At 38.7% G+C, this 24,206-nt stretch overlaps 1 pseudogene; it reads left to right on the top strand.

Annotated features, from left to right (window-relative positions):
• The first annotated feature begins 23,589 nt into the window (after window positions 1–23,589).
• Window positions 23,590–23,659, top strand: LOC123820049 (annotated as a pseudogene).
• Window positions 23,660–24,206: the final 547 nt, after the last annotated feature.

A 24,206-nucleotide genomic window follows, 5' to 3' on the forward strand; every position in this document is an offset into this window, starting at 1 on the left:
AATTGAAGCAGTAATCAAAAAACTCCCAACACACAAAAGCCCAGGACCAGATGGTTTCACAGGAGAATTCTACAAAGCATTTAAGGAAGAGCTAACCCCTATCCTTCACAGACTATTCCAAAAAATCCAAAATGATGGGAGACTCCCAAACTTTTTATGAGGCCAACATCATCCTAATTCCAAAACCAAATAAAGACACAACAAAGAAAGAAAACTTCAGGCCAATATCACTGATGAACATTGACGCTAAAATCCTCAACAAAATACTGGCAAACCGCATCCAACAATACATTAAAGAGATCATACACCATGACCAAGTGGGATTCATTCCAGGGATGCAAGGATGGTTCAATATTCGCAAGTCAGTAAATGTAATACATCACATAAACAAAAGCAAAGACAAAAACCACATGATCATATCAATTGATGCAGAAAAAGCATTTGATAAGGTACAGCACCCATTCATGATAAATACACTCGGCAAAGTGGGAATAGAGGGAGCATTCCTCAACATAATAAAGGCCATATATGAGAGACCTTCAGCCAACATCATTCTCAATGGGCAAAAATTAAAACCTTTTCCATTAAGATCAGGAACAAGACAAGGCTGTCCACTTTCACCACTTCTATTCAATATAGCACTGGAAGTTTCAGCCACAGCAATCAGACAAGAAAAAAAAATAAAAGGCATCCAAATCGGAAAGGAGGAAACAAAACTATTACTGTTTGCAGACGACATGATAGTATACATAGAAAATCCTATTGACTCTACCAAAAAACTGCTTGACCTAATAAATGAATTTGGCAAAACAGCGGGATACAAAGTCAATATCCAGAAATCAAAGGCATTTCTGTACACCAACAATGAAACAGCAGAAGCAGAGATCAAGGAAAAAAATCCCATTTGAAATAGCAAAAAGAAAAATAAAATATCTAGGAATAAACCTAACCAAAAAGGTAAAAGACCTGTATTCAGAAAACTACACAACACTGAAGAAAGAAATCAAGGAAGACACAAACAAATGGAAACATATACCGTGTTCATGCATTGGAAGAATTAATATCATCAAAATGTCCATACTACCCAAAGCAATTTACACATTCAATGCAATTCCTATTAAAGTACCAATGGCATATTTCACAGACATAGAACAAACACTTCAAAAAATTTATATGGAATTATAAATGACCCCGAATAGCTGCTGCAATTTTGAGAAAGAAGAGTAAAGTAGGAGGGATCACAATACCCGACACTAAACTATATTACAAGGCTACTGTAATCAAAACAGCCTGGTACTGGCATAAAAACAGGCACATAGACCAGTGGAACAGAACAGAGAGACCAGAAATAAGCCCAAGTCTCTATGGTCCATTAATATTTGACAAAGGAGGCAGCAACATAAAATGGAATAAAAATAGCCTCTTCAACAAATGGTGTTGAGAGAACTGGACAGCCACGTGCAAAAAAATGAAACTTGAGCACCAACTTACACCATATACAAAAATAAATTCAAGGTGGATAAAAGACTTAAGTATAAAACATGACACCATTAAAGTCCTAGAGGCGAACGTAGGTAGGAAAATCTCAGATATTTCACGAAGAGACTTTTTTAATGATGTGTCCCCTAGAGCAAGGGACATAAAGGAAAGAATAAACAAATGGGACCTCATCAAAATTAAAAGCTTCTGCGCAGCTAAAGAAAACAGTATGAAAATTAAAAGAGAACCAACTGTATGGGAAAACATATTTGCCAATGACACCTCAGACAAGGGTCTAATCTCCAAAATATATAGAGAACTTACACGACTGTACTCTAAGAAGACAAGGAATCCAATTAAAAAGTGGGCAAAGGACTTGAACAGACACTTCTCCAAGGAGGACATACAGAATATCCAAAGACACATGAAACGATGTTCAATATCGCTAGCTATCAGAGAGATGCAAATTAAAACCACAATGAGATACCACTTCACACCAGACAGAATGGCCATCATGAACAAAGCAACAAACAACAAGTGTTGGAGAGGTTGTGGAGAAAAGGGGACCCTAGTTCACTGTTGGTGGGACTGCAGACTGGTACAACCACTATGGAAAGCAATATGGAACTTCCTCAGAAAACTAAAAATGGATCTGCCTTTTCACCCTGCAATTCCACTGCTGGGACTCTATCCTAATAATATTAAAACACCAATTCAAAAGAACCTATGCATCCCAATGGTCATAGCAGCACAATTTACAATAGCTAGATGCTGGAAGCAACCAAGATGCCCATCAGTAAATGAATGGATCAAAAAACTATGGTACATTTACACGATGGAATTCTATGCAGCAGAAAGAAAGAAGGAGCTCCTACCCTTTGCAACAGCGTGGATGGAGCTGGAAAACATTATGCTAAGTGAAACAAGCCAGGCAGTGAAAGACAAATACCATATGATCTCACCTTTAACAGGAACCTAAATAACAAAACAAAGAAACAAGCAAAATGTAACCAAAGACACTGAAATAGAGGACAGGCTGATGGTGACCGGAGGGGAGAGAAGAGGGAATTTAAGGGGACAGTGGGAAGGGTTCACAGGAACAAACTTAAGGGACACATGGTCATAGACTAAGGGGAGGGTGGTAATGGGAGGGAAGGGGAGAGGGTGGGAGGGGGAACTGGATTGGGAGTAAAAAGGAGAAAACTGTATATGAACAATGATTAATAAAAAATAAATAAATAAATAAATAAAGCCAAAAAAAAAAAGAAAGAAAGGGAAGGGAGGGAGATAGAGAGAGAGAGAGAGAAATCAATGTGCGGTTGCTGGGGGTTATGGCCTGCAACCCAGGCATGTACCCTTACTTGGGAATCGAACCTGTAACACTTTGATTCGCAGCCCACACTCAATCCAGTAGGCTACGCCAGCCAGGGCTAAGAGAGAATCTTAAAGGAAGAGAAAAGGAGAGAGTTACCTACAAATGAGTTCCCATAAGACTGTCAGCTGATTTCTCAAAAGAAACTTTGCAGGCAAGAAGAGTCTGACAATAAGTATACAAAGTGATGAAAAGAAAGGACCTACAACAAAGATGATCCTATCCAGTGAAGCTATCATTTAGAATTGAAAGGCAGATAAAGTGCTTTCCAGAAAAGGTAAAGCTAAACAAGTTCATTACCAAGCCCTTATTATATGAAATGTTAAAGTGACTTATCTAAGAAAAAGAAGATCAAAGCTATGAACAGTAAAATTAAAACAAACCCACAACTATCAACAACTGAATAAAAAAAACTAAGTAGACAACTAGAACAAGAGTAGAATCATAGAAATGGAGATCACAAGGGGGGTTTTCAGCAGGGTGGGTTAAGGGAAAATGGGGGGAAGATAAAGGAAATAAGAAGCATAACTGGGTAGGTACAAAATAGGTAGGGGGATGTTAAGAATAGTAAGGGAAATGTAGAAGCCAAAGAATTTATATGCACAACCCACGGGTATGAACTAATGGGGCGGGGGGGAGAATTGCTGGAGAGAATTGGAGTACTGGGCAGAGGATGGAAAGCAGGGGAATGGGACAATTAAATAGCATAATCAATAAAATATACTTAATAAAGAAAAGATCCAGGAGGTAATGAAGAATACAATATCTGAAATGAAAAATACACTAGATGGAATTAAGAGCAAGTCAGATGAAGCAGAGGATAAAATCAGCAAGTTGCAGAACCAGATAGAAAAAAATACCCTGGAAGAGCAACAAAATGAAAAAAAAAAAAGACTCAGAAAGAATGAAGATAGTTTAACAGAGCCACAGGAAGAAGTATCCTTTTTTTTTTTTTTTCAATATCCTGGATCTAAGACCATTATTAGATATATGTATTGCAAATATTTTTTTACCCCATATTTGCTGGCCTTTTTATTTTTTAAACATGTCTTTTAAAAAGAAAAAGGTTTGTACATACATAAAAAATAAAGAAGGGCAACATGAAAAAAAGAAAAAAAACTTAATTTTTATGAAATCCAATATATTGATTTTTGTTCCTGTAGGGATTGTACTTTCTGTGTCCCATCTAAGAATATCTTGACTAACCCAACATTATACAAATTTAAATGTACTTAAATAGATTTATCCCACTATTTTACATGTTGTCTATGATGTAAGTGTCATTTTAAAAAAGTAATTTAGACATCCAACTGTTTCAGCACTATTTATGTAAAAGATTGTCATTTCCCTTGTTGAATTACCTTCAACACCATTGTGAAAATCGGTTAACCACATATGTGTAAGTCTATTTCTGAATTCTGTATTATGTTCCATTGACTTAAAAGTCTATTGCATACCACAATATAGTCTTACTGTAATTTTATTGTATGTCTTGAAATGTGTTGGGAACTGCCCTGCCTGGTATCAGAAGCTGTACCCCCACCAAGGCTAAGGCTGAGGGAGTGGCCTTGGACCATAAGCCAGCAAGGAGACAAAAGCTTATCTCCCTGGCAGGAGTGCTACTTCTGCTGCTTCATTCATAACTGAACCCCAAAGCTTGGTTGGTTAGCCAATGATGGGTAAGATTCCCCAAGGGGGGAATGATCTAAGATAGGCACGATCACGTGGGAGGCCCCCAAGGAAGAACTTTGAGGGGCTACAGCAAAAGGGGGTGATGGACCCTCACTCCTCAGCTTTGACACAGCCTGAGTCCTCATCATCTGGGAGAAAATCTCCTTATCTCTTGGTTGCCTTAGTTCCCTTGCTCCACCTAAGCCTGAAACAATGACAGGGTGGTGCAGCTCTGTGCTGAAAAGGGCAGGTTCCCCCAGGTGATCAGGCCTAACAAAGAACATGTCAAATCCTGTGAAACCTTCTTTGTTTAGAAGGCTCTCAGTTGAATGAGAAGGGTCCAAGGAGGAAGTTAGTTTGTTCCTTAAAGTCTTACAGCTCTTCGACCCTGACTCAAAATAGACCCTCAGAGTTCCTTGTTATCTATTGTTTGATCCTTACTTCCCAGCAATGAGCTTTTACCTGAATTCTTATTCAAATGAAACCAATAAAAAGCCTCTCCAGAGGGGGAACAGTGCGCTCTCCCCACCAGGGAGGGTGGTGAAGTAGCACGCTCCCCACATAAGGAGTGGCCATAGCGCCCTCCAGGAGAGAGGGTGGCCAAGGCGCTCCCCATGTGAGGAATGGCCCTGCTGTTCCTATTCCCACACAGGACCTGGTTGTCTCTGTGTATGTTTTTCTCACGTGTTGACGAACATCCGCAGCCGAGATGGATAGTGCTGGCCGGTATCCTCCACAGAAATCAGGTAGTAATTCGTCCAAACTTCTTTGTTTTTCATAGGTTTTTAAAAAACTATTATATTCCTTTGAATTACCATATAAATTTTAGAATCAGCTTCAATTCCTCAAAATATATGCTAGGATTTTTACTGGGAGTACACTAAATCTATATGTCAATTTGGGGAGAATTGACAACTTAACAATATCAAATCTTCTAGTTCATAAACATGGCATATGTCTCTATTTATTTAGATCACCTTTAATTTCTCCCAGCAATATTTTGTAGTTTTCAGTGTACTGTATAAATTTTCCCAATTTGTCCCTAAGTATTTCATGTTTTTTTGTTATTGTAAAAGTTATTTTAATTTAAATTTTCAGTTGTTAGTTTCTAGTACATGGAAATACAATTAATTTTTGTATATTGAACTTGAATTTTAAAACCTTGCTAAACTGACTTATCCTGGTACTCTGGCTTTTTTGTGGCTTGCTTAAGATTTTTCAGATAGACAATCATGTTGACTGTAAATAAAAAATAATTTTGAATTTTCCCTTTATAACATGTCTTTTATTTCTTCTTCTTCTTCTTCTTCTTGAATTATTGCATTGGCTAGGGCCTCGAGTACACTTTCTGTTGAATAGAAATAGTTATTACATGGGAGTGGGGTTAGGGTAGATTGGCAAATGTAGTTAAATGGTACAAACTTCCAGTTATAGTATTGTTACAGAACAAAAAATGGGGGGCCTTGGGACGATATACTATTACTGAAAGAAGCCCCCAGGTCCATTATGTCCGCCGCCAGAGGAAAGACGTCTCTCAATGACAGAGATTCGTGAAAAGGAAAGGAAATGTTTATTTAATGCTATACAAACTTAAAGTAGTGACCTAATGTCTTCATCAAAAAAAATCCTAAAGTCCCTTAAAACACCCACAAACAGACACAGTCTCTTCCTTCCCCCTTTGCCCAGTCCAGAGTACCATGTCTCAGGAAAGGAAATAGAAGTCCATGGCTCAGGCAGTCCTCTGGTTATTCCCAGTTAGTACTCCATCTCGACTGGGAGATCTCCCTGGGTTCCTGGCACCCTCAGCTGAGTCGCCGGGATCTCTGCTAAAACCTGCCTGAGCCATGGACTTCTATTTCCTTTCCTGAGATACAGTACTCTGGACTGGGCAAAGGGGGAAGGAAGGAAGGACTGTGTCTGTTTGTGGGTGTTTTAAGGGACTTTAGGATTTTTTTTTTGATGAAGACATTAGGTCACTACTTTAAGTTTGTATAGCATTAAATAAACATTTCCTTTCCTTTTCACGAATCTCTGGCATTGAGAGACGTCTTTCCTCTGGCAGTGGACATAACAGACCTGGGGGCTTCTTTCAATAATAGCATATCGTCCCAGGCCCCCCTTGTTTGTTCTGTAACAGTTTTTGGCAACCCAGATGGGACGATAATAGTCTGTGGCAGACCGACCCCCTCAGGTGCAAGAGAGTGAGACTTCAGAGTTTTCCCCATCTCGAGAATTTCTCTACACTCCTCCTGAGGGCACTGGCCACCTATCATGCCTGGAAAGGTGGAAAGGAAATGAAACAGGGAGGGAGCAGAGACATGAAAATGGGTTTGGTTGAAAACTGGTTTCTGAATACTCCGTTTTGGAATAATGGAGCTGTGGATAATGATTTGGTTAGTATGCTGCTCCTAGGTTGCCCCTGTTTACTCACTTACAGTTTTGGCGAGCCCAGGTGGCAGTAAGGGAACCTGTTCTCAGGTTTGGGGAAGAAGCAAACCCCTAGGCTCTGTAAGCCGAGCCTGCATGTATGGTGTGGATCGGACAGCAAACCATGTGGGTGTGTCACCATTTTGGGTAAAATGGAGGATGAGTTACGTGAGTGCCCCACCATGGAGGGTGGGTTGTGCATGGGTGCCACCATCTTGGATGAGCCCGCATGCATGGGCGCTGCCATCTTGGAACTGGACAAGGTGGTGGGCTAAGGACTCTCTTGAGATTATGGGCTGTATGCTCCTACTGTGTTGGCACTGCATCAGTCAGGTTCTCTGTGTAACTGGTTCTGATAGGAATGGCTTTGATTCTGAAGGTCATGAACTGAGGTCCAAGGGTGAGCATCTGATATATAGGGTGTTTGCAAGGTCTAAGCTTCAGAAAGCTGCAGGATGTCCCTGCGAATCTAGGGACTTTTAGTGGAAGGTACCTGTAGTGTTAGGGACTTTTGGCTGCCACATGCTGAGTTTGAGTACTGAGTTTAAGTATAGTCCTTCCAGTGTGGGAAAGGAACCAGGATTAAGAGAATGATGGTTAAATCTGGATGCGAAAATTATGTGTAAAGGTTGTGAAAGTTTAAACCTGGAGTAAAGGAAACCTGAACTGTTTTCCGGTTTCGTGGGCAAAAGAGCAAATTTCTCACATCGGTTTTGTTTCTGATCAGAAACCTTCTGTACTTTGAGACCTAGGGAAAGGTCGTCTGTAACTGGTTGGGGAGAATGCCTTTGCCACTCGGGACCCAGGAAGGGTCATTTGGGGCTGACAAGTGCTTCAGCCAGAGGCAAAGGGGGCATGTCTATTCCATGAGACCAGATTGGAAGAGAGCAAGTCTCTGCCATTGGTGTTGTTTCTGATCAGAAACCTGTATTTGAGGACCTGTTTAAGGTCACCTGAAGAGGACTGCCTGAGCCATGGACTTCTATTTCCTTTCCTGAGATGTGGTACTCTGGACTGGGCAAAGGGGGAAGGAAGGAAGGGACTGTGTCTGTTTGTGGGTGTTTTAAGGGACTTTAGGATTTTTGATAAAGACATTAGGTCACTACTTTAAGTTTGTATAGCATTAAATAAACATTTCCTTTCCTTTTCATAAATCTCTGGCATTGAGAGATGTCTTTCCTCTGGCGGCGGACATAATGGACCTGGGGGCTTCTTTCAGTAATAGTATATCATCCCAGGCCCCCCTTGTTTCTTCTGTAACAGTATTAATATGTTCTGTGGGCATAATGTACAACATGATTACTATAGTTAACAGTATAGTATTGCATATTTGAAAGTTGCTAAGAGAGTAGATCTTTCTCATCACAAGAAATAAACTATAATTGTGTGAGGTAATTAATGTTAACTAAACATATTGTGGTAATCACTTTGTAATATATACATTTATCAAATAACTATGTTGCACACCTTAAACTAATACAATGTTATATGTCATTGTATCTCAATAAAACTGGGGGAAGTTTATAGTTATAACATACTTCCTTACCTTATTCCTCATCTTAGAGGGAAAACATTCAGCCTTTCATGACTAAGTATTATACTAGCTGTAGGGTTTATTTGTAAACATCCTTTTTCAGTTATATAAGTTTTCTTCTATTCCTAGTTTGCTAAGATTTTATCATGAATCTATGTTGAAGTTTGTCAAAAACTTATGCTGCATCAATTAACATGATCAAGTTTTTTCTTCTAAGACTGCTTAAGTGTGTTGGTTTCCTACTTAGTTTCTTATGAACAGCATGTAGTTGAGTCTTGCTTTTTATACTATCTGACAATCCATGCTACTTAATTGGAGTGTTTACACCATTTATATTTAATGTAATCATTACTATTACTAGTTATAAACCTTTCATCTTGCCATTTGCTTGTTATTAGCCCATTAATGCTATGTACCTTTTCCTCATTTTTCTACCTAATTTGGAATTAATTGAGGACTTTTTTGATAGCCTTTTTAAAAAAATCTCTGTTATTACTTCCAGCCAAGATGGAGGTGTAGGTAAATACAGTTTTCCTCCTCACACAACCAAAAGAGGAACAACAACAAATTTAAAAACAAAATATAACCAGAACTGACAGAAAATCAAACTGTATAGAAGTCTGACAACCAAGAAGTTAAAGAAAAAACATTCATCCAGACAGATAGGAGGGCCAGAGATGGGCAGCTGAGGTGGAGAGCACTCACGTCAAGGTGGTGACAAGAGGACTGGCATAGGCAGGCAGTGGCTGGCAGACCAAGTGGTTCCACATTAGCATGTGGATAAACCCAGAGGAACAACTGGGGAGTGAGACAGACCACCCAACTCAGGCTTCCAGCATGGGGAAATAAAACCTCAAAATCTCTGGTTATAAAAACCTGTGAGGAGTGCAGTGGTGGGAGAAGCTCCCAGCCTCACAGGAGAGTTGGTTGAAGAGACTCACAGCATCCTAGAACATATACAAACCCACCCACCCTGGAATCAGCACAAGGGGGGTCCTAATTTCCTTGTGGGTAGCAGAGGAAGTGACTGAAAGGCAGCAGAGAGCTGAGCAAGCAGCATTGTTCCCTTTCTGACCCCTCCCCCACATACAGTGCCACAACACAGCAATGTGGGATGCCCTGCCCTAGTGAATACCAAAGGTCCCATGCCTTCCTATATATTAGACTTGCTGAGACAAAAAGAATATGGCCCAAGTGAAAGAACAGATCAAATCTCCAAACATATAACTAAGCTATCAAGAGATAGCCAACACACCGGATGCAGAGTTCAAAACGCTGGTAATTGAGATGCTTACAGAAATGGTTGAGTATGATCCCAAAATAGAGGAAGAAGTGAAGGCTATGCAAAGTGAAATAAAGGAAAGTGTGCAGAGAACCAAAAATGACAAGAAGGAAGCTTGGACTCAAATCAATAGTTTGGAGCAAAAGGAAGGAATAAACATTCAATCAGAACAGAATGAAGAAATAAGAATTCACAAAATTGAGGAGAACCTTAGGAAACACTGGGAAAACTTTAAATGTTCCAATGTAAAAATCATGGGGGTGCCAGAAGAAGAAAAGGAAGAACAAGATCTTGAAAACTTATTTGAAAAAAATAATGAAGGAAAATTTCCCCAATCCAATGAAGGAAATAAACTTCCAGGAAGTCCAGGAAGCTTGGAGAGTCCCAAAGAAGTTGGACCCAAGGAGGAACACACCAAGGCACATCATCATTAAGTTATCCAAGATTAAAGATAAGGAGAGAATGTTAAAATAAGCAAGAGAAAAGGAGAGAGTTACCTACAAAGGAGTTCCAGAAGACTATCAGATGATTTCTCAAAAGAAACCTTACAGACAAGAAGGGGCTGGAAATAAATATTTGAAGTCATGAAAGGCAAGGACTTCCATCCAAAATTATTCCATCCAGAAAAGCTATAGTTTGGAATGAAAAGGCTGATCAAGTGCTTCCTAAATAAGGTCAAGTTAAAGAAGTTCATCATCAACAAGCCCTCATTAAATGAAATGTTAAAGGGGCTTATCTATGAAAAAGAAGGTGATCAAAATTATGAATAGATGACAACAAACTCACAACTATCAACAACTGAACCTAAAACAAAAATGAAAACAAAAATAAACTAAGCAAACAACTAGAACAGGAACAGAATCATATAAATGAAGATGCCATATAGGGTTATCAATGGAGAAAAAGTGGGGGAGAATGAGGGAAAAGTACAGGGAATAAGAAGCATAAATAATAGGTACAAAAAATAGACAGTGGAAGTTAAAAATAGTATAGGAAATGTAGAAGCCAAAGAACTTATATGCACAACCCATGAGCATGAACTAAGGTGGGGGAATGTTGGTGGGAGGGAGATTGCAAGGCAGAGGAGAGTAAAGAGGGGAAAAAATGGGACAACTGCAATAGCATAATCAATAAAATATTTTTGTAAAAAATCTCTAGTAGTTATACATAAGCCATTTCCCCTTCACTTTATTTTTAGTGGTTGTTTTAGACTTATAATGTATAAAATATGCATTTTCCAATAACCTTTACCTCTTTACCTTTAATTTACAACAGAGGTTAGTAAACTTTTTAAAATAAAATGTCAACAAGGAAATAGTTTAATCTTTGTGGGGCATACAGTCTCTGTTACAACTACTCAACTCTCCTGTTGTAGTACAAGCTGCTACAGCCTACATATAAATAAATGAGAATGACTGTGTTTTAATAGCACTTTATTTTTGGATACTGCAATTTGAATTTAATGTAATTTTCCCATATCACAAAATGTTATTAATCTTTTTATTTTGTACCCTAACCATTTAAAAATGTAAAAATCATTCTTATCTTGTGGAGCATAGAATAACAGAAGAGGTCAATGATTAGATTTATCTTATGGGTCCATAATTTGTCAACTTCTGATATAAAAATTTTATAACAAAATACTAAGATTTTTCTTAACGACACAAATAGATTCTGCAACTTTCAGGGAAATGACATATGAAAAAATGAATTTACCATAGGTTAATTGATATAAATAGGAGTTCAGACCCTATAACATCTCATCAACAGTATAATAACACAATTTTGAACAAAACAATGTTATTCAAGGACCTGCTGTGTACTTTCATTTCCTATCCCTTATTGTTCATGATATTCTTCTCATATATTTTACTTTCACATATGATATAAACCCAGAATACATTCATGTTTGTCACTTCAAATATTAACTTTTTAAAAGATTTTTAAATGAGGAAAAATATATTTACCCTCCTATGTATCATCTTCAGTGTTCTTCATTCTTTTATGTAGATTTAAATTTCCACCTGGTATTATTTTCCTTCTGCCTGAGAACTTTCTTTACATTTTATTTGTAGTGCAATTCTATCAACTGTGAATTCTTTCAGCCTCTCTTGTCTGAAATACTTGTACTTCATTTTCATTTTTTAAAGATTATTTCACTTGCTATAGAACTCTAGGATGCAGGATATTTGTGTACTTTAAATGTCATTCCCTTGTCTCTTGGCTTACACATTTTTGATGAGAACTGTGCTGAAATACTTATCTTTGTTCTTTTATCATGTTCTTTTCCTGTCTGCCCTTGAGATTTTCTCTTTGTCACAGGTTTTCAAAATATGATTATAATCTACCTTGATGTAGTTTCTAAATATTTTTCTATATAAGTTCACTGGGGTTTTGAATCTGTGGGTGTATATTTTTTGAAAAATTTGTGGAGAGGAAGATGGCAGTGAGGTAGGAGGGAGCAGATTTCACTTCTTCCTACACATGAGAGAAAAATGTAGCCGATCTATGGAGGAACAAAGCAAACAGCCAATGGTACCCCTGCATATAGAAAATAGGAGACCAAAAATTGTAGCAGACATTGAAAAACCAGATGATAAGGAGAGTGCTTCAGGACAATAAGGTCTCAGGGACCAGCGCAGGGACCTGGGTGGCTGCATCCCCAGGCCTGGTGCCCACCAGGGCTGCTACAGGGTTCTTGGGAGAGAGCTGGGTCAACTGCTCCCTCCCCAGCCAAACAAGGTTTGAGCAGCACCAGGAGAGATCTGGTTGCTTGAAGTCACACAGAGGGGAATAAGGACTAAGTGGCAAACACACAGGGGCTGTGAGCACCCAGGGAGCCTGTGGACACCTATTGGGGAGAGTTGAGAATCACCCCATGATGGGCCCTGACCCTGATAGTCCTGGTGTGGCTGGAGAATTGGGCTGTTTGAGAGGCCAGGCTTCTGTATGGAGCGGCAGGTTTGAGTAGGAGGAGTTTCTCAGAAAAATTGAAAAAAGAAACACTATTTGGGGAATTCTCCTACAGCAATCACTCCAGCCTCCTCCTTACCCAGCTGAGCAGCAGCACTTCAGAGGTGGCACAGGAAGCCATGTGCCACCCCGATAGCACTGGGAAGTATATGTGCCAAACTGTGGCCTAGCCAAGCATGCACCAGGGACTGTTACAGGGTGCAGCCAAGAGGGGGGACGCCAATTTGAAATGGGCATTTGAAATGGGGTCCAGAACTCAAGGTGTCCAGGAGCTTTTAAGATGTCTCCACCCCTACCCCCACAGGTGTGAGTTGGGGGAAGGGGCACACAGAGCAAGAACATGCAGGGCAGCTTTGCAGCTAATCTATGGCATGGTCATTTAACAAACCTATAGCCTTTGGCTGGTCACTTAGATATGCTAAATAGCTATGGCCATGCTCAAGGCCACGGGGATGGAAAGGGACCTCCCCCCAAGATGGGACTGGGGGGCACGTCCCCTGAGTTACAGCACCTGTGTGGGAGCTCGGAGAAGATTGGCTCCATGACATGGGGTCACACCTGCCCAGACCGACGATGGCAACCAGAAAAGCTGGAGAAGACAGCAGATTGAGGGCAAGAGTGCCCGAGTGTAGGAGGAGTCGGAAATGGGGCTACAGAGGAAGATTGACTCGGGGATTTAAACCCAGACACGGCAGCCATTGAAGGGAGAAGCACGTGGTTTTGGCTGAGTGGGGACTCCCATGGCCCTGGGAGAGAGGACCACGTGCCTTTGCCAGAGTGGGGACCCCCGCAGCTTTAGAAGGGGGAACCACCACCTGGTTTTAGCAGAGATCCCGGCAACACAGCTGAGGGTGCCAGGAACCCAGGGAGGTCTCCTAATCAAGACAGACTACTAACTGGGAATAACCAGAGGACTGCCTGAGCCATGTACTTCTATTTCCTTTCCTGAGATACGGTACTCTGGACTGGGCAAAGGGGGAAGGAAGGAAGGACTGTGTCTGTTTGTGGGTGTTTTAAGGGACTTTAGGATTTTTTTTGATGAAGACATTAGGTCACTACTTTAAGTTTGTATAGCATTAAATAAACATTTCCTTTCCTTTTCACAAATCTCTGGCATTGAGAGACGTCTTTCCTCTGGCAGTGGACATAACGGACCTGGGGGATTCTTTCAGTAATAGTATATCGTCCCAGGCCACTCTTGTTTGTTCTGTAACAGAACTGTGTGCTCTGCTGAAGGCCCCAGCCCACAGTGGTAACCCCGGGGAGAGTGTACTCTCAGGAGGTCTGGATCCCACACCCAAGGCTCCTGGGAGAGGCACAATGCTAGCTCTGGGGAGAGTGCCAGCCAGGCTGACTCAGTGCTGATCCAGAAGGGAGAAAAGCAATACCACTTGCCCCTCAGGCTGCTGCAGCCAGCAAGACCAGAAAAACTAGTTTGGCCAGTTTGAAATCAGCAAGAGGCTTTTTTTGTAAATAATTTTTTATCTTTTACTTTTTATTATTTTTTATCTCTCAATTCCTTTTTCCTCTCTTTCTTTCTTCTTGTTGTAGTCCTTTTTTTTCCAATTTTACCTCTTCTTCCTTCCTTCTTCTACTTCTATTCCTTTCTTTACTTTTTTTTTTTCACTACCCACAAGTGAGACAAAAAGACCTAGAACTGTGAAAAGACCACATTAGACCTGAAGAGGGGGCATCCCAACAGCTGAGACACTGAGACAAATTTCACTTTGCTATTACTGAGAACCTAAAAGTTATTGCATACTTGTATTATTATTTTTTCATTATTCTTATATCTCTTATTTTAATAGTGTTTTTGTATTCCTCTTTGTTTTGTTTAATCTTCTTTGCTTGGCTGATTATATTATAGTGTTTGAAAGGTTTCCCCTGTTCTCCCTGTCATAGTGTATTGCTAATTTACTGTCCTTCAGTTCACTTGTCCCATCAGTACACTCCCCAAGGTCCTATACTCCCTATTCTTGTTCTCAAGATCACATAGATTCTGTCATATGATTGTTACTCTAATATTATTATAAATAATAGCTATTCCATACAATTGTAAATACTACACAACACCCCACCCAGATCTTAGACCACTTCACAGTTTCCTGAACTCTATTACTATAGTGGTTAACTCTATTTTCTCACACACTACACCTATTTACTATCCTTTACTCTCACCTAACCTCAGAATCTGACCTCCCACAGCCTCACTGTTTTCTACATCCATTTCCCTACCCTTCCCCCTCCAACAAGAGCCTTATCTTCTTCCATCCTTTTTAAAAAGTGGCTAATTGGGTGGAATATCACAGTTAACACTATACCTAGCCAAAGGATCTCCTATCTCTTCTCTATTGGCTACTACTGTAAATATCATATCATAGAATACTCTCTTGATGTCCTAAACCATTTTGCCTTCCCCCTCCAACTGATCACAAAAAAAGAGTAAGTGGAAGCTGTGAACACCTGGATACCCACTGGAAGAAGAAACCCCACAACAAAAGAATCACCAACAGATAACAACAGAAGAAGGTGAAGGAGAAAGTGGAAGCTACACTACCCTCAATCCAGGACCTATCTGGAAATACACTAAATAGTGGAGGAATTACCCAGAACAAACAACTGAAAAAGAGCAAGAGAGAAACCTCAAAACCTTGTGTACATGCAAGAACCAGCTTTAAAACCACCTGCCCTCACCAACACAACACAATACAAGAGGTGGTGGACAGAGTGACCCTTAGTTAACAAGCTGGTGGGAAGAATCCATCAAAGAAAGACACAACAACCATCAAAACTCAAAGATAAACACACAACCGACTTAAACGACAGCCCAAGACCAGTGAGCTTGAAAGATCAAGGAGACTGCACCACTGAATCTCACAGGTATTCTACCACAGAAGTTCACACCATAAACCCAGGGAGCCAGAACAGATCAATTTAAGAAGAACAGGCTAACAAGAAGAATCTCACAAACAATGGGAAGACAAAGAAACAATCCCCAAATGAAAGGAAAGGAGGAAGCCTCAGAAAGAATGCTGAATGAAATAGAGGCAAGTCAACTATCAGGTATTGAGTTCAAAGCAATGGTTATCATGAAGCTCACTTAGTTCACAGAGAATTACCAGAAACTACAGAGAAACTACAATGAACTCACTGCAAACTATATCAACATGAAAAATGAAATAGAAACTATCAACAAGGGCCAAGAGAAAATGAAGAATACATTTCTGAACTGAAGAACAGAGTAGAAGGAATGAAAAGCAGGCTCAATGAAGCAGAAGATCAGGTAAGTGAGCTGGAGGACAAAGTACAAAAAAAAACCCCAACACACAGAAAGAGTAGAAAATGAAGAGGATCAGAAAGAATGAAGAGGGATTAAGAGAAATGCAAGACAATATGAAATGTAATAATATCTGTATAAAAGGGATACCAAAAGGAGAAAAAGAAGAGAAAGGGATAGAAAACCTATTTGAAAAAATCATAATGGAAAATTTCCCTAATTTGATGAAAGAAAAAGTCCCACAAATCCAGGAAACACAGAGTCCTAATCAAGAGGAACCCAAAGAGGCACACATCAAGGCACATTATCATTAAAATGGCGAAATCCAAGACAAAAAGAGAATCTTAACAGCAGCAAGGGTGAAACAGGAAGTAATATACAAGAGAGCCTCAAAAAGGTTAGCAGCTGACTTCTCAATGGAAACACTCCAAGCCAGAAGAGAATGGCAAGAAATATTCCAAGTACTGAGAACCGGAGGTCTGCAACCAAGGCTACTTTACCCAGCAAGGTTCTCAATCAAGATAGAAGGCCAAATAAGGAGCTTCCCAGACAAAAGAAATCTAGAACAACACACTTCCACCTTACCAGCTCTGCAAGAGATGCTAACGGGACTGCTTTAAGGAAAGGAAGGGAGAGAGAGGGAGAGAGAGAGGGAGAGGGAGAGAGAGAGAGAGAGAGAGAGAGAGAGAGAGAGAGAGAGAGAGAGAGAGAGAGAGAGAGAGACAGGTATGAAAATGGTAACCTTAAACATAAGTGGATTAAATGCTCCAATAAAAGACATACAATAGCTGAATGGATAAGAAAGCATGACCCACACATATGCTGCCTACAGGACAAAAGACCTACACAGACTGAAAGTGAAGGGCTGGAACAAATTTTCCAAGCAAACGGACAGAAAAAAAAAAGCTGGAGTAGCAATACTCATATCAGACAAAATACACTTCCAATAAAGGGCCATAAAGAGAGATACAGAAAATCACTTCATAACACTCAAGGGAAGAATCTACCAAGCAGACATAAACATTTGAAATATATATACACACAATATAGGAGAACCCAAATACATAAAGAAAATCTTGGAGGACTTCAAGAAAGATACCAACAGCAACCAATTATAGTAGGGGATTTTAACACCTCACTGTCAAAAATGGACAGATTTCCAACCAAAACATCAACAAAGATATTGTGGCATTGAACAATGCCCTAGAGGAAATGAACTTAAGTGATATATATAGAGTCCTTCATTCCAAAGAAGCTAAATACATTCTTTTCAAATGCACATGGGACATTTTCAAAGATAGACCACATGATAGGACACAAAACAAGCCTCAATTGATTCAAGAAAATCCAAATCATATCAAGCATTTTCTCTGACCAAAAGGGACTGAAACTAGAAACCAACCCCAAGGTAAAAAAAAAAAACAAAAAACACTCAAAATCATGCAGATTGAATTGCATGCTATTAAACAATGAATGGTTCAAGAATGAAATTAGGGAAGAAATCAAAAAGTTTCTGGAAACAAATGAAAATGAACTCACAATAACCCAAAACTTATGGGACACAGCAAAGGCAGTCCTGAGAGGGAAGTTCCTAGAGATACAGGCCTACCTAAAAAAGATAGAAATATTTCAAACAAACAGCATAACCCTATACCTACAAGAATTGGAGGAACAATAACAAAGACAGCCCAGAGCAAGTACAAGGAAGGAAATAACCAAAATCAAAGCAGAATTAAACGACCTAGAGACTGAAGGCACAATTCTAAGGATCAATGAATCCAGGAGCTCATTCTTTGAAAAGATAAACAAAATTGACAAGCCTTTAAGCAGACTCATCAAGAAAAACAGAGAGAGGACCCAAATAAACACAGTCAGAAGTGAAAGAGGAGAGATGACAAAAAAACAGAGGATTGTAAGAAATTACTATGATGAACTGTATGCCAAGAACTTTGAAAACCTAAGTGAAATGGACAAATTTCTAGAAAAAATATAATCTTCCAAAACTCAATAAAAAAGAAACAGAAAGCCTGAACACACCAATAACAGCAGATGAAATTGAAGCAGTAATAAAAAAAACTCCTGACACACAAAAGCCTTGGACCAGATGGTTTCACAGGAGAATTCTACAAAGCATTTAAGGAATAGGTCACTGCTCTCCTACACAGACTATTCCCCAAAATTCAAAATGATGGAAGACTCCCAAACTTTTTTTATGAAGCCAGCATCATCCTAATCCCAAAACCAGATAAAGACACAACAAAGAAAGAAAACTTTAGGTCAATATCGCTGATGAACATGGACACTAAAATCCTCAACAAAATATTGGCAAACCGCATCCAACAATACATTATAAAGACCTTACACCATGACCATGTGGGATTCATCTCAGGGATGCAAGGATGGTACAATATTTGCAAATCAGTAAATACAATACATCACATAAACAAAAGCAAAGACAAAATCACATTATCATATCAATAGATGCAGAAAAAGCATTTGATAAGGTACAGCACCCATTTACGATTAAAACACTCAGCAAAGTGGGAATAGAGGGAGCATTCCTCAACATAATAAAGGCCATATATGAGAGACCTACAGCCAACATCATACTAAATGGGCAAAAACTAAAATCTTTTTCACTAAGATCAGGGACAAGACAAGGTTGTCCACTTTCACCACTTCTAGTCAATATAGTATTGGAAGTGTTAGCCAAAGCAATCAGACAAGAAAAGGAAATAAAAGGTATCCAAGTCAGAAAGGAGTGAACGAAACTGTCACTGTTTGCAGATGATATGGTAGTGTACATAAAAAATCCTATAGACTCCGCCAAAAAACTGCTCGGCCTAATAAATGAATTTGGCAAAACAGCAGGATACAAAGTCAGTATCCAGAAATCAAAACATTTTTGTATACCAACAATGAAACAGCAGAAGCAAAAATCAAGAAGTAAATCCCATTTGATATAGCAAAAAGAAAATAAAATACCTAGGAATAAACTTAACTAACCAAGGAGGTAAAAGACCCGTACTGAGAAAACTACACAATACTGAAGAAAGAAATCAAGGAAGATAGAAAAAATGGAAACATATACCATATTCATGGATCAGAAGAATTAACTTTATCAAAACATCCATAATACCCAGAGCAATTTACAGATTCAATGCAATATCTATTAAGGTACCAATGGCATATTTCATAGACATAGAACAAACACTTCAAAAATTAATATGGAACCATAAATGACCCCAAATAGCTGCTTCAATTATGAGAAAGAAGAGCAAAGTAGGAGGTATCACAATACCTGACACCAAACTGTATTACAAAGCCACTGTAATCAAAACAGCCTGGTACTGGCATAAAAAAGGCACATGGACCAATGGAACAGAACAGAGAGCCCAGAAATAAACCCAAGTCTCTGCAGTCAATTAATATTTGACAAAGGGGGCAGCAACATAAAATGGAGTGAAAATAGCTTCTTCAAAATGTGATGTTGGGAGAACTGGACAACTACATGCCCCCCCCCCAAAAAAAAAGAAAGAAAGAAACTGGAACACCAACTTACACCATACACAAAAGTAAATTCAAGGTGGATAAAAGATTTAAATATATACTGTGACACTATTAAAGTCCTAGAGGAGAACATAGGCAGGAAAATCTCAGGTATTTCACACAGCATTTTCATTGATATGTCCCCTAGAGCAAGGGACATAAAGGAAAGAATAAACAAATGGGATCTCATCAAAATAAAGAACTTCTGCATGGCTAAAGAAAACAGTATTAAAATAAAAAGAGAACCAACTGTATGGGAAAACATATTTGCCAATGATACCTCAGACAATGGTTTAATCTTGTCTGAAGTATATTCTCAAAATATATAAAGAATTTACACAACTCGACTTCAAGATAAGCAGCCCAATTAAAAAAATGGGCAAAAGACTTGAGCAGACACTTATCCAAGGAGTACATACACAGGATCCAAAGACACATGAAAAGATGCTCAATATCACTAGCTATCAGAGAGATGCAAATTAAAACCACAATGAGATGCCACTTCACACTGGTCAGAATGTCCATCACAAACAAAGCAACAAACAACAAGTGTTGGAGAGGTTGTGGAGAAAAGGGGACCCTAGTGCACTGTTGGTGGGATTGCAGACTGGTACAACAGCTATGGAAAACAGTATGGAATTTCCTCAGAAAACTAAAAATGGATCTGCCTTTTGACCCAGCAATTCCACTGCTGGAACTATATCCTAAGAACCCTGAAACATCAATCCAAAAGAACCTATGCACCCCAATGTTCATAGCAGCACAATTTACAGTAGCCGAGGGCTGGAAGCAACCTAGGTGCCCATCAGTAAACGAATGGGTCAGAAAACTATGGAACATTTACACAATGGAATTCAATGCAGCAGAAAGAAAGGAGCTCCTACTTTTTGCAACAGCATGGATGGAACTGGAAAGCATTGTGCTAAGTGAAATAAGCCAGGTGGTGAAAGACAAATACCATATGATCTCACCTTTAACAGGAACCGAAACAATAAAACAAACAAATAAACAAGCAAAATATAACCAAAGACACTGAAATAGAGAACAGGCTGACAGTGACCAGAGGGGAGGGAATTTCAGGGGCAAAGGGGAAGGGTTTACAGGAACAAGCATAAAGGACACATAGACAAAAACTCGGAGGGAGTGGAAATGGGAAGGAGATGAGGAAGGCTGATGGGGAAGGTGGGCTGGGATGGGGTAAAAGACAGAAAACTGTTCTTGAACAACAATTAAAATAAAATTTAACAAAAGAAAATTTGGGAATATTTTAGCAATAAATTCTTGTAAACACTGTGTTCTTCCCCCACTCTTCTCTCCTTAAGAAACTCCAATTATCTGTATATTAGCTTGCTTGACATTGTTCCAAAGATCATTGAAGATCTATCCATTTTTCCCCTGTATTTTTCTATCTGTGCTTTTTTCTACATCATTTATACTGCTAGATCATCATGTTCATTGATCCTTTTATCTGCATTGTCTAATATGCTATTTATTAATCTTTTTAAATGTATATTATATTTCAGATATTGTACTTTTATATTTAAGAGTTCCATTGGGTCTTTTTATATCATCCATTTGTTCTCAAATTATGTTCATGTTTTCCTCTACCTTGAAGTTATAAAGCATATCTATAATAGCTCTTTTAACATTCTTGTTTGCTCATTTTATTTCATCTGTTTTTGCTATTGGCTAATATATCTCCTGATTGTTAGTCTTATTTTTCTAATTTATTTTATACCTATAAAGTTTATTAAATTCTGGGCATTGTAAATTTTATATGTTTGATGCTGTATTTTTTTGTATTTCTTTATATTGTGCTGGACTTTATTCTGGTGCACGATTAAGCAACTTGTAATCCATTGGAGCCTTTCAAGCCTTGTGTTTAAGCTTCTTTAAAGTTGGTCAACAGCAACCTTTAGACTAGAATCAATTTAGCTTCAATCCTAAGGCAACACCCTTCTGAGTATTTTACTTAATATCCCATATGTTGTAACTTCTCTCAATTCTGGCTGGTGGGAACACAAGTTCTGTGTGAGATCCAGAAATTATTCTGCGTACTCCTTTTCTGGTGATCCTTTCCCTAGCTTTGGTTTATTTCCTCTCACTAGCCAGTGGAAGACTCAAGGTACTTCTCTACAGATCTTCAGAACTCTCTCTCTCTCTTTTTGTGTAGCTTCTTCTTCTTTGTTACCCAGCCTGCAAGCTCAGCATCTTGGCTTCTCTGATTTCCAGTCACTTGCTGGGACCACCGAGCTCCCTTTGGCTTCTCTCTCCCTCTTCTGTAACCTAGAAACTTCCTCTAGGCAATAAGATAAGGTATTTGTAGGCCCCACTTCATTTGTTTTCCTTCTGTCAAGCACCATGGATCTATGCTGACTGTTGTCTAACATCTGAAAAGGATTTTTTAAATATTTTCATGAAGACTAAATCATAATTTTTTTCTTTTATGGGTATTGAGTTCTGGTCTCTATTCCAGACCTCTTTGCCTCCCTTTGAGCCTCAAAAACATTCTCTTATGCATGTTTTAATTTTTTTATACTTTTAGCTGGTATATTAAGGTCTATTATCCAACTTATTTTTAAGTATATTTTATTGATTATGCTATTATAGTTTTCCCATTTTCCCCCTTTATTCACCCTCTGCCCTGCACCCCCCCTTAGTTCATGTCCATGGGTTGTACACATAAGTTCCTTGACTTCTCTGTTTCCTATAGCATTCTTTACCTTTATCAGTCTATTTTATGCCTACAAATTATGTTTCTTATTCCCTGTACCTTTCTCCTTCATTCTTCCCCTCCCTCTCCCCACTGAAAACCCTTCGTATGATGTCCATTTCTCTGATTCTGTTCCTGTTCTAGTTGTTTGCTTAGTTTCTGTTTTCCTTTTTCTAAAGCTCAGTCATTGGTAGTTATGAGTTTGTTGTTGTTTTACTGTTCATAGTTTTGATCTTCTATTTCTTAGATAAGCCCCTTTAACACTTCATATAATAAGTGGTTGGTAATGATTAACTCTTTTAACTTTACCTTATCTGGGAGGCCTTTACTTTACTTACCTTTACTTTTGGTTGTGGAAGTAAATGAAGTGTTTCTACCTATGCCTCCATCTTGGCTGGAACTACCAACTTTTTTTTGGGGGGGGGGGGTGTATGATATAAAGTTCAGGAATTAAACCTCATTTTTTTTCTAGGATAAAGATGCCCCATAATGTTAGCAACACTTCTTGAAATATTTTCTTCCCTCTATATATTTATTTTGACATCTCTATTCAAAATCAATTGACTGTGTGAATGCAAGTTTATTCCTCAAATCTCTGTTATGTTTTATGGATCAATTTCTCTGTCTTTACATCAGAGCAGCACTGTCTTGATTGCTACAGCTTTATACTAAGTCTTAAAGTAATCTAGTATAAATTCTTCAGCTTTAGTTTTCTTTTCTCAAGATTAACTTGGTCCTTTGACTTTACATATAAATTTCAGAATAAGACTATAAAATTCTATCAGGAAAACCTTCTAGGATTATAACTGAAATACATTACATCAACAGATCACTGTGGCACATTTTTTCAAGATTGAGTCTTCCAGTTTTTAGATCTTTTTAAATTTCACTTGGTAATATTTTATAATTTTCACTGCTCAATTCTGTTATTTTCAGTGATATAACTGTTGATGAATCTTTTAAAGAACATTTTCCCAAGTATTTTGTTACTTGGGGCAGCGGGGGAAGAAACAATTTAATTTTTTTTTGTCTTACACCATCATTTATTTATAGTTTTTTTTAATTCAAATCCAAATAATGTTTATGCATTATAATATGTTTATGTCTTTCTCTTTTTTAGTTCAAGTACAGTTTTCTCCATTTTTACCCCACCATGGACCCCCCACACCACTCACCCCCACCTCCCACCCCTTAACCTACCCCCTTTGACTTTCTCCATTTGTCCTTTATACATGCTCCTTAATAGCCCTTCCCCTACTAGCCCTTTCCCCCCTCCACTCTGGCAACTGTCAGTTTTTTCTCTATTTCAATAAAGAATATACTTTCAGGGATCATTTCTATAGTTTGTTATTTTGGTTTTTACATTATTATGTTAAGTGGAGTTTTAAATTTTCCAATCATTTCCTGCTTAAATAAATACAATATATATGTATATGAGAATATATTGACCTTGTCTTCTGTAATCTTGCTAAATTCACTTATTAGCTACATAAGGGTTTTTTTTCTGCTTTTGCTTTTTATTCATCTTTTATTAATGTTTTAATACAGTTGTCTACATCTTCCCACCACCACTTTCCCCTGCCCCATCAACCCCCATCTCCAAACCTCAATCCTACCCCCCTTTGACTTTGTCCATGGGTCCTTTATACATGTTCATTGACAACCATTTCCCTTCTTCCCCCTCTTATTTCCCTGTCCCTTCCCTTTTGGTTACTGTCAATTTGTTCTTAATTTCAATGTCTCTGGTTATATTTTGCTTACTTGTTTGTTTTGTTAATTAGGTTCCATATATAGGTGACATCATAGGGTATTTTCCTTTCACTGCCTGGCTTATTTGACTTCTCATACTGCTCTCTGGAGCTCTTCGGCTCCATCTGTGCTATCGCAAAAGGTAGGCGCTCCTCTTTTCTTTCTGCTGCATAGCATTCC

Source organism: Phyllostomus hastatus, unplaced genomic scaffold (genome assembly GCF_019186645.2).
Source record: "Phyllostomus hastatus isolate PE091 unplaced genomic scaffold, TTU_PhHast_1.1 phas_contig_113, whole genome shotgun sequence".
Taxonomy (NCBI): domain Eukaryota; kingdom Metazoa; phylum Chordata; class Mammalia; order Chiroptera; family Phyllostomidae; genus Phyllostomus; species Phyllostomus hastatus.